General features: G+C 33.2%; 1 protein-coding gene across 1 annotated transcript in view; it reads left to right on the top strand.

Annotated features, from left to right (window-relative positions):
- The first annotated feature begins 2,233 nt into the window (after positions 1-2,233).
- LOC137647079 (prostaglandin E2 receptor EP4 subtype-like) overlaps positions 2,234-11,251 on the top strand; it is a 552,101-nt gene continuing 543,083 nt past the window's right edge. The window contains exon 1 of the mRNA XM_068380247.1: positions 2,234-2,638. The gene's annotated coding sequence lies outside the window, so the exon portion shown is untranslated. The remainder of the gene's footprint in view (positions 2,639-11,251) is intronic.

The following is an 11,251-nucleotide window of genomic DNA, read 5'->3' as shown; positions in this document are numbered from 1 at the left end:
ATTACCTCCGGGGAGTACGGCACGTTCTGAGAATCCACAGATACAGTAATGCTCTGGTACACTTCCATCAGGACGACATGGCTTGAGCCCAAAAAACGGATTTTGAGCGAAGCGAAAAATCTATTTTTGGGTGAGATGGCCATGTCGTCCTGATGGACCCGCCCTTGCCTTTCTAAGAAAGGGCTGTAGGACCCCTCCCTACATACAGTATCTGTAGCACCTCGTGTACGCTACAAGGAATACAGATGGCGCCAGGATTGGCGCCAGGCACGCATACGAATCGGGGGATAGGGAAGCCTTGGGAGCGGCTCCCCTTTTTCTTTCCCGAATTCGTATCTCGTCAATCTCCCTCCTACGAGACGAATCTCTGTTCAGGTCGTAGATTGCCATGTGACGTGTCTAGAATACGTCCTCTGATATGTCGCGATATCCCTTTCACGAGGGATACTCGCTCCAGTAGTTAGAATTCTGGTACCTTAAGGTAAATTCTCTGGGAATATCGCCGTAGTTGTAATATACCCTAGGAAGCTACCCTATAGGAACTTCCATCAGGACGACATGGCCATCTCACCCAAAAATAGATTTTTCGCTTCGCTCAAAATCCGTTATATATATATATATATATATATGTATATATATACATATATCTATATATATGTATAAATATATATTATATAAATATATATATATATATATATATATATATATATATATATATATATATATATATATATATATATATATATGTATATGTGTGTATATATATATGTATATGTATATATAAGGCACATAGTGTATATATATATATATATATATATATATATATATATATATATATATATATATAAATATATATATATATATATATATATATATATATATATATATATATATATACATACATACATACACATATATATAAGGCACATAGAACTGATAAAAGATTATACCTTGTAAGTGATTGACGAACCATGTTAACCAATGTAAATTGTAGTACAATAGTTGTTCTATTAAGTAACGGTCCGAAGGAACCAGTCCTAGATATATACCCTAGTCACTGATAAGATAAAGGAAAGGAACTAATGGAAGTCTTGTAGCTAAATTCATACTGACTAGTATCAGTGGTCCGCGCTTTCCCTCCACTTCAGCGCTGTGGAACGGTCTTTCTGAGTGGATTGATTCCTGTAAGTGTGAAGAAGGCATGTTACGATGCTTTAAAGATGCTTTTTCTAAATCTTGTATTTCGAAATTGCTCTGTATTCTTTTATGATTATTTGTTTATTTATATTTTTTTAATTTTTTTTAACGATTTCTTAGCCTTTTCCTTGAATACGCTAAACATTATATTCTTTGTAACATTCTTTAGGTTCTAAATCATTCAAGTGTATATGTTTAAGGTCTTGATAATGATGAATATGTTAATATTACTGATTTCCGTAGTTTATTTATGGATAGATTCCTGTAAGTGTGAAGAAGGCATGTTACGATGCTTGAAAAATGCTTTTTCTAAATCTTGTATTTCGAAATTGCTGTGTATTCTTTTATGACTGTTTGTTTATTTATATTTTATTTTTTATTTTTTTTAACTGCCTTTCTTAGCCTTTTCCTTGCATACGCTAAACATCCTATTCTTTGTAACATTCTGTAGGTTCTAAATCATTCATATGTATATTTTTTAGGTCTTGATAATGATGATTATGTTGATATTACTGATTTCCGTAGTTTATTTATGTCTGATGCATTTTCGGCTACGTTGAATTTGAATTTTGTAAATATATGTATCATCATCATCATTTCCTCCTACGCCTATTGACGCAAAGGGCCTCGGTTAGATTTCGCCAGTCGTCTATATCTTGAGCTTTTAATTATATATTATAGTTTATCACTTTGAATATATATATATATATATATATATATATATATATATATATATATATATATATATATGAATTATTAAAATGGTAATATTGATAATTACTATTTTAATTATTATTGTTAATACTACTATTATTATTAATAATGAAAATGAAATTATTATTGTCATTATGACCAATTACTTAAATTTCTTTGTGTTGATATTGAAAGTTGTAAAGAACTTTATTGTAATGCATCTTTATCCCTTTTTTTTCAGAACCCGGGAGGTTGTAGTCGAATCAACGTTCAAGTTCAGAGAGAAAATAAGTGAATAAATTTGGATATAATAATAGAGAAAAGTTAAAGGATAAACGTGAAAGCGAGTTTGCGAATTTATCCTTTATGAAGAAGTTTAAACCATTTTGATACAAATATCAAACTTCAATTATACTATCTTCAGGTAGTCGTATGATGTGCATTCATTCATCGAGAGAGCTAAAGATCGTTAAAGTTCATTCTATGAAACTGAATTGCTTCATAACGGGCTGCTGCTGTTCGGGAGAGTAAAGAGCCCGTGCTAGTAGGGAAGTGGCTCATGGATACAGAAATAATAAGGGAAGATAAAGCAACAGCCATCTGCTGTGTTGTTCAAGGAAAGTAGTACTTGGATTTAAAAGGATAATAAAATAGGCCGTTGTCTCACTTTTTATGGCGAATATGACAACGTAAACAAAATCGAGTGCTTGACTCTCGCCAGCTCCCACGACGATCGTCCGAAAAACAGGTATGGAACGTGTTCTGTTTGCTTGATTGACTAATATTCTATTTATTGAAAGGTAGGATTCTATATTTTGAATGTTGTTGCATGCATCCATCGCAATTGTTTTCTATTAACTCGAACTTCTTAACAATTATTATGATTTAATTTGGCATGAACTCGAAAAACAGGTATGGAACGTGTTTTCATTTGCTTGATTGGCTAATATTTTATTTATTGAAAGGTTGGATCTCATAACTGATATATTATTGCATGCATTTGTAGTGTTTGTTCTCTATTAACTAGAACCATTTACCAATTATTATGATTAAATTTGGCATGGGCGCCTTTCAGTGATTAACAGTATGTTGTTGTTTGTATGAGAAGTAAATTCCCTTAGACACAATTGGATATAAACGTTATCTTTCATCATGTCAGAAGTCTTTTGGTTGACCATTAAAAGCGAATAGAAAAATGCGCTATAAGTATTTATGTTAATGTTTTCTTGTGTGCTTTTGTTGTCACGTGTTGATAGCTTATCTTGAAATGATTGTGTAGGTAATCGTTGTTAGCATATTTGGTTAATATTGCATTTTTATTCATGTCATGTTTATACTGCTCATCATTACTCTTCTGACCAAGAAAGGAGAAAAATGTGTGCATTCCCATGTGTACACACACAATATGCATATATATATATATATATATATATATATATATATATATATATATATATATATATATATATATAAATATAAATATATATACTGTATATGTATATATATGTATGTATGTATATATATATAATATATATATATATATATAATATATATATATATATATATATATATATATATATATATATATATATATATATATATATATATATATATATACATGCATGTACAATGTAATATATACGTATGTGAATATTGTCTAATATCCATATTTTCAGACACCGACTACCAACAGGTAGGGAAATTTAAGCGTATTAAATCTATCATCTATTTATTATAATTTCAGGATATAATTTCGTAATATGCTTAGCATTCTGTATGCTTGCAAAATTCACTTACGGCCATTATAGTTCCACACACTACTGTCATTTCACCAATGAACTGTAACAACGCTGATAGTTGATTAACAGAAGTCGGCAGTGAACAAGTCTTAATGAGTTTCATTTGTTGGGAATGATGAGATTGTTGCCTTATAACAGAATGGAATTACAAATGAACGTGAAGTTATGAGGCTATATTAACAATGTTTATCTCTGCGAAATATGAAAAATACTGTTAGAGAGAGAGAGAGAGAGAGAGAGAGAGAGAGAGAGAGAGAGAGAGAGAGAGAGAGAGAGAGAGAGAGAGAGAAATTGTCATGTAAAATAAATGAATTAATAACGGACGAGAAGTTATGAAATTAATAAACCATGCTTATCCCTGTAAGATCTAAAAAAAGAAACGAGAGAGAGAGAGAGAGAGAGAGAGAGAGAGAGAGAGAGAGAGAGAGAGAGAGAGAGAGAGAGAGAGAGAGAGAGAGATTGTTGTCTTGTAGTAAAATTGACTTAAATATGAACCTGACGTTATGAAGCTTATTCCTGTGAAATATGAGAAATTCTGTGAGAGAGAGAGAGAGAGAGAGAGAGAGAGAGAGAGAGAGAGAGAGAGAGAGAGAGAGAGAGAGAGAGAGAGAGAGAGAGAGAGAATTCTTGGCTGTAAATTGTATTGGAAATTCCATCCAAGCGAACCGAACGATCACGCATTACGCCCTATATTGAAGCCATAATTTCAAGCCCTGCTGTGGTTATTGCAGGAGTTGAATGAGAAATGCAGTCCGTGTCTAGATTGGAAGCAATTTTCCTGAACTGCAGTTCTCTTTCATTTGCAAAACGCTTTTAAACGAGATGGTTTGACTTCAACTTATGTTTTTACTCGTCTTTTGGAATTTGGGTCACTCAACAGGTAATAGGACAAATTGACTCTTCCTTTTTTTTTTTTCTTTTTTTTTTTTTTTTTTTTACTGGGGTTAGGAGATTTTTAAAATATAAACTTTGCTACGTTAACCATCTCATTTCAGAATTTGATGCACATTCGAATAAATTAATTTTTTTTTTCAAAAAAACCCTAGAAGTTATAGGGTTCAATAGAAAACAGAAGTTCCTATTGTCAAAACAAGCCAGAAGAAGAAGTCAGGTTCGATTCCAGTATTTTTATACAGGTTTCAATATCATTATATAGTCAAATGTGACAAGATTCGAAAGATCATTAAAGATGATTTCATGAAAAACCACCGGAGACTTTTGATAAACTATAGCTTTAATATTTTTTTTTCAGTTAATATGGTAAACTTTTAAGCCTTCGAAATTGATTTAGAATGCCTAACCGAAATCGGATTGATGTGTTTGTAAGGAAATAATTATTTTTTATGTAGTGTATAAATCAATTTACGGTAGTGATCAGTTTTAGCTATTGATTTTTGATAAAGAAGTAATTTCTATGGGTTGCGATAAAGATAAGTATTAAATATTGTATAACGTTCAAAGAAAATTGCCAAGGAAGATATTGTATTACGGATGGGATCTTTAAAAGTAAATACGAAACATTGCTTTCTGTAACACTCAAAGAGATCTGAAGAAAAAGAATCTTATATATAGTTTTAAAAGAAATAACTAGGATGTTTCTAAAATGAGAACAATTAAACTTACAAAATAAGGCTGTGGTAACAAGAAATAGTAGTGGTAGTTTTTTTTTTTTTTTTTTTTTTTTTTAATGATTCTGCCCATTATTGATGAACTTTAGTTAAAATTTAGTATAGTAGGGTGTCTTCTAAACTCTCTTTCGACTTAAACTTATAATTAGAAATCACATTTAGACTTAAATGCTTCTGTATATTTCTTTGAACACTCTCTCTCTCTCTCTCTCTCTCTCTCTCTCTCTCTCTCTCTCTCTCTCTCTCTCTCTCTCTCATATGTATATATATATAATATATACTGTATATATATACATACATATATATATATATATATATATATATATATATATATATATATATATATATACATATACACTATATATATTCAGTCACGCACAGCTCTCCCTCCTGTGGTGGGGGGAGGTTGTTGCTGCTCTCTCTCTCTCTCTCTCTCTCTCTCTCTCTCTCTCTCTCTCTCTCTCTCTCTCTCTCTCTCTCTCTCTCTCACTCTCATATGTATATATAATATATATATATGTTAATAATATATACTGTATATACAGTATATTCAGTCACGCTCAGCTCTCCCTCCTGGGGTGGGGGGAGTTTGTTGTGCGCTCTCTCTCTCTCTCTCTCTCTCTCTCTCTCTCTCTCTCTCTCTCTCTCTCTCTCTCTCTCTCTCTCTCTCTTTTCCCCCCAGTTTAATGCTCGTCCGGAGGAAGTCCATTTTTCCCCCCCGAATTCTTTATCTCTCACAGAACTCAGTGGCCACGTGGCTAACGACATCCTTATGATAAACCAAGTGCAGACACATGTCGCTTATGATATTCCGAGGCCCTTTAAAGATTTATTTTAAGAATTCCGATGGTGGCCGGGTAAGACATCAACGATGTTGGAGGAAGGATCTTACCTTTCTCGGCGTTCTCTGTTTATGATTTGTTTTTATTTGTACATCCTGTTTGTGGAGGCAAATGATCAGGTGGGTATCATAAAAGGGTTGTAGGGTGATTCCCAGGTGTCTAAACGATGTGAGATGTGTGTTTGTTGTGTGTGTGTATTAATCTGTGTTACATCATCATCGGTGTTTTTCTTTAATTAAGTGAAGTACGTTGAAAGCATCATGAAGTGTTTTCAGCACGATTATTATTATTATTATTATTAATACTAATTATTATAATAATTATTATTATTATTGTTATTACTATCATAATTACTATTATTATTATAGTTATTATTATTATACTTATTATTAATATTAATATTAATTATTTTTATTATTAATAATAATAGTAATTATTATTATTATTATTATTATAATTATTATCATTATTATTATTATCATCATCAAGTGCTTAATCAGAATCGGTGGCAAACGTCATGCTGCTCCAGTGGGCGCGGTAATGACATTGTTACTTAGCGTGGCACTGTCCACCACTTGGCACCTGCAAGGTGCATAAGCGTCTCTTGCCTATGATTAGACATTGATCGATCGTTTCGTCTTTAAGGCACTGCAACTTATGCTTCCCGGTTACTGTCATGTACATTTTTTTTTTTAAATCAGAAACTTCTGTGTGGCATTTAATTGATCTGACTCTAGTTTTGTTGGTGACATAACGTTTGTTTCTCTCTCTCTCTCTCTCTCTCTCTCCTCTCTCTCTCTCTCTCTCTCTCTCTCTCTCTCTCTCGCGGGCGGAAATTTGGGAATTTAGTGCTGACGAAGAGTCTTGGGTGGATTCGGCTTATAAGATCTAATTTTTTTTTTTTTTGAAGTTATTTCTATAATGATTGTGTTATTTTATCTGTAAATCCTCCCCATATTCCCAATGGAGAAGAATGTCATTTTTAAAATAAGATCATAAACTTTTTCTTATATCTTACGAATTTCTCACAGTAACACGTGAGCTACACACTCTCTTCCATGCCCTAAACCCACTCTGATTTTCGTTTGAGTCTTCTTATTATCAGCCTTTCAATCAAAAGTCTTACCATAGACCTTCCATTGTATAAACTCCAAGTGACCTTATGTCCCTGTTGTTATTACTGTCCCTTTTATTACCTTTACTTTTATACAACGGAATGAACACCCATCTCATTCGTTGCTCTAAGAGATTTCCCTTAGCCAAGTATAGCCTAGAAAGTCACTTGATCCTTTTTTCCACCATATGTCAGCATTTCACTTAGAATTCCACAAGGACCAGTTGTTTTTGAAGGAAAGAAAGCCACCAGGAGCTGATGGGATTACAAGATATATATGTATTTATATGTATGTGTACATATGTCTGTCTATATCTATGTATACCCGTTGAGATACTACCGCTAGAGAGTTATGGGGTCCTTTGACTGGCCAGACAGTACTACAGTGGATCCTTCTCTCTCGTTACAGTTCATTTTCCCTTTGCCTACACACACACACACACACACACACACACACACACACACACACACACACACACACACACACACCCGAATAGTCCTGGCTTATTCTTTGAATAATCTCCTCTGTCCTCATACACCTGACAACACTGAGATTACCACAACAATTCTTATTCCCCAAAGGGGTTAACTACTTCACTGTATTTGTTCATTGGCTACTTTCCTCTTGGTAAGGGTAGAAGAGACGCTATGGTAAGCAGCTCTTCTAGCCTGGAGAAGGACACACCAAATCAAACCATTATTCTCTAGTTCTTGTGTAGTGCCATAGCCTCTGTACCATGGTGATCCACTGTCTAGGGTTAGAGTTCTCTTGCTTGAGGGTACACCACAGACACATTGTTCTATCTTATTTTCTTTTTCCTCTTGTTTCGTTAAAGTTTTTATAGTTAATATAGGGAATATTTGTTTTAATGTTACTGTTCTCAAGATATTTTATTTTTACTAGTTTCTTTTCCTCACTGGGCTATTTTTCCTGTTGGGACCCCGAGGCTTATTGCATTTTGCTTTTCCAACTAGGATTGCAGCTTAGCAATTAATAATAATAATAATAACAATTATAATATATGTAATATAATTAAATATATATATATATTATATATATATATATATATATATATATATATATTTATATATATATATATATATATATATATATATATATATATATATATAGAGAGAGAGAGAGAGAAGAGAGAGAGAGAGAGAGAGAGAGAGAGAGAGAGAGAGAGAGAGAGAGAGGTGCCTCCAGAAAAGAACAACACGAGTCGCTCTACATTTGTCGTTTAACTCCTGAATCTATGAATCCCATGTGCTGTAAACCATTTAAAACTTTAATTGCTTCATATATCTTCCTGAAAGGGTCATCAACAACTTGTCAAGCCTATTTACATGCGTTTTGCCATCCGACCTGCTTGGAATCACTTCCTAAGTATCAAGGCCCCTCTCTTTTATCTGTCCCTGAATTACACACTATTCACTGACCTGTTATTGTTAATTCATTTCACATAACCGAACTGCCTCAATATAATGTGGTACGTCCTTTCACTTATGCTATTCTTCAATTTTCTCAACTTATCAATTCGTCTTCCTACACCTCATACATTACAGCAGCAGTTCATATCAACAGCTTTAACATTTTTTTCCTTGATTCACTTTCAACATTCATACTTCACTTTCCATATCGGAGTTTTTGGAACAATTCTTCCTTATATTATCATATTGGCTTTCAAGGTCAGCTAAAATCTTTGACCAATATATTATAAACATCTTGCCTCATATTTTGCTTTTGTCGTTAAGTTAATCACTTCTACACCCATCTCTTCCGTTGTATTTACTACAAGATAATTTAAAGAATCAGACACTTTCATTATTCCATCATTCATGCCAAACTCCATTACTTCATGTTCCTAATTTCCTTTAACCCTCATGACTGTACTCTACCACATTTTTACTCGTATTTTTCCCCCTCTTGCAGACACTTTCAGAGTCTTACCAGCTTATTCATTTTCTCTGAACTGTCTCCAACCAGTAAAGTCTTTTAAATGAACATCTACCGTTCTACACTGCTTTCACTTCATTCATAAGATGTTTAACAGCAAGGAGTCATAACACATCCTTATATCTGACCTACTTTTCTACCAAGTCGGTCAATCGTGTGTTAACATCTCCCCTATTTTGTAAAGAGTAAGTATCTGATCATATATATATATATATATATATATATACACATACGTAATACATTTCCTGTCACGCACTAGGAAACTACACTTCCACAAATTGCCGAACCATCGGGTTGTAGTTAGTTGAATGTGTGTGCTCATGCAGATCTACCTGAATATTTATACACGTCGTTTTTTGACAGCACGGATACATTTGTGCTAATATATTTCCAAATATTAATAAAAAAAAAAGTTCTGTGATAAGTGTAATGGGACTTACAAGGTCATTGAGGTAATGTATAATAGTATTTAACTTTAAAAGGAAACGGAACGACTTCTGTTAGAATAAAGTTGAGTTTAAGGTAATTGGTCAGAAGGATATGCAATAGCCAGGGGTAAATGTTATAAATGACTATGCAAAGTCATGTTGCAAAATATTCTAGCAGTTGTAAATGATTTAATCTGGAAATAAGTTCTTTTATTATCTATGCAAGATGTGCTTTCTTCCAGTCAACTTTGTACAAGCAGACACACAAGACCAAATGAGTGCATGTTCTTTACATTATTATTATTATTACTACTACTACTACTACTACTACTTGCTAAGCTACAACCCTAGTTGGAAAAGCAGGATGTTCTAAGCCTAGGGCCCAAAACAGGGAAAATATCCCAGTGAGGAAAGGAAACAAAGAAAAATAAAATATTTTAAGAGTAGTAACAACATTAAAATAAATATTTCATATATAAACTATAAAAACTTCAACTTAAGAGGAAGAGAAATAAGATAAAATACCGCGGCCGAGTGTACCCTCCAGTATGAGAACTCCAACCCAAGACGGTGGAAGACAGTTATGCAACAATTGATGGGACAGTGCTTGCTCGCTTAGCCAATTACATTACTGCGACCATTAGCGGGCTATTCTCTTAGTTCCGAACCTGTTATTACTTTAAATGGCATTAAAAGCAAAGTGTCGTTGTTGGTTCTCCATCTTTACTGGAACTGAAATTGTCAACAAGAATTATTTTAGGTTTCATTGTCTATTACTCTTTCCTAGTGTGAAACACACACACACACACACACACACACATATATATATATATATATAGCCTATGTATATGTGTATATATATATATATATATACACACACAGGAGATATAATGATAATTTCAGATCGTAGATGGACAATAATAATAACAGAATGGGTCCTTAGAGATTGCAAACGAAGCATTTGAAGGAGAAGACGACGGATTAATAAGCTAAGAAACTTTACCGGTATAGATTCCCATAGAGACCAAAAACACACGCGAGGGGAAGGACATGTCTGAGGCCTTTGTCCTGCAGTGGACTAGCAACGACTGATATATATATATATATATATATATGAAGCTTATTTCAATTTTTGAAGAATATCCCTTATTACATATCTGTTTGTTTGCAGTTGTTGTTTACACGAAATTTAAAGTCATGTTTTGAGATAAGCATTCCATTAGTGACTTTTCCACGGAATTGCTACTTCTCTCTCTCTCTCTCTCTCTCTCTCTCTCTCTCTCTCTCATATATATATATATATATATATATGTATGTATATATATGCATATATATATGTATATATATATATATATATATATATAAATTCATCTTGACAGTAACGCCTAGCTTTCCCATTCCTTGGTTAGGGGGAGAGGGAATAGTCATATCCTGGCGAGAGGTATGTTTGTGTATGTATGTATAAAGTATAAAATACCGAGTATTTATTTCGTAACAGTACACAATCACGCATTTTCGCACTCGAGATTAAACTTGATGTAAGATGCCACCTCACTCTGTTCAGGTGCTGTCACTGTCAACCAGACTACTCGT

The sequence above is a fragment of the Palaemon carinicauda genome, chromosome 9, assembly GCF_036898095.1.
Source record: "Palaemon carinicauda isolate YSFRI2023 chromosome 9, ASM3689809v2, whole genome shotgun sequence".
NCBI classification, from domain to species: domain Eukaryota; kingdom Metazoa; phylum Arthropoda; class Malacostraca; order Decapoda; family Palaemonidae; genus Palaemon; species Palaemon carinicauda.
This window is presented reverse-complemented; position numbering and strand designations above follow the sequence as displayed.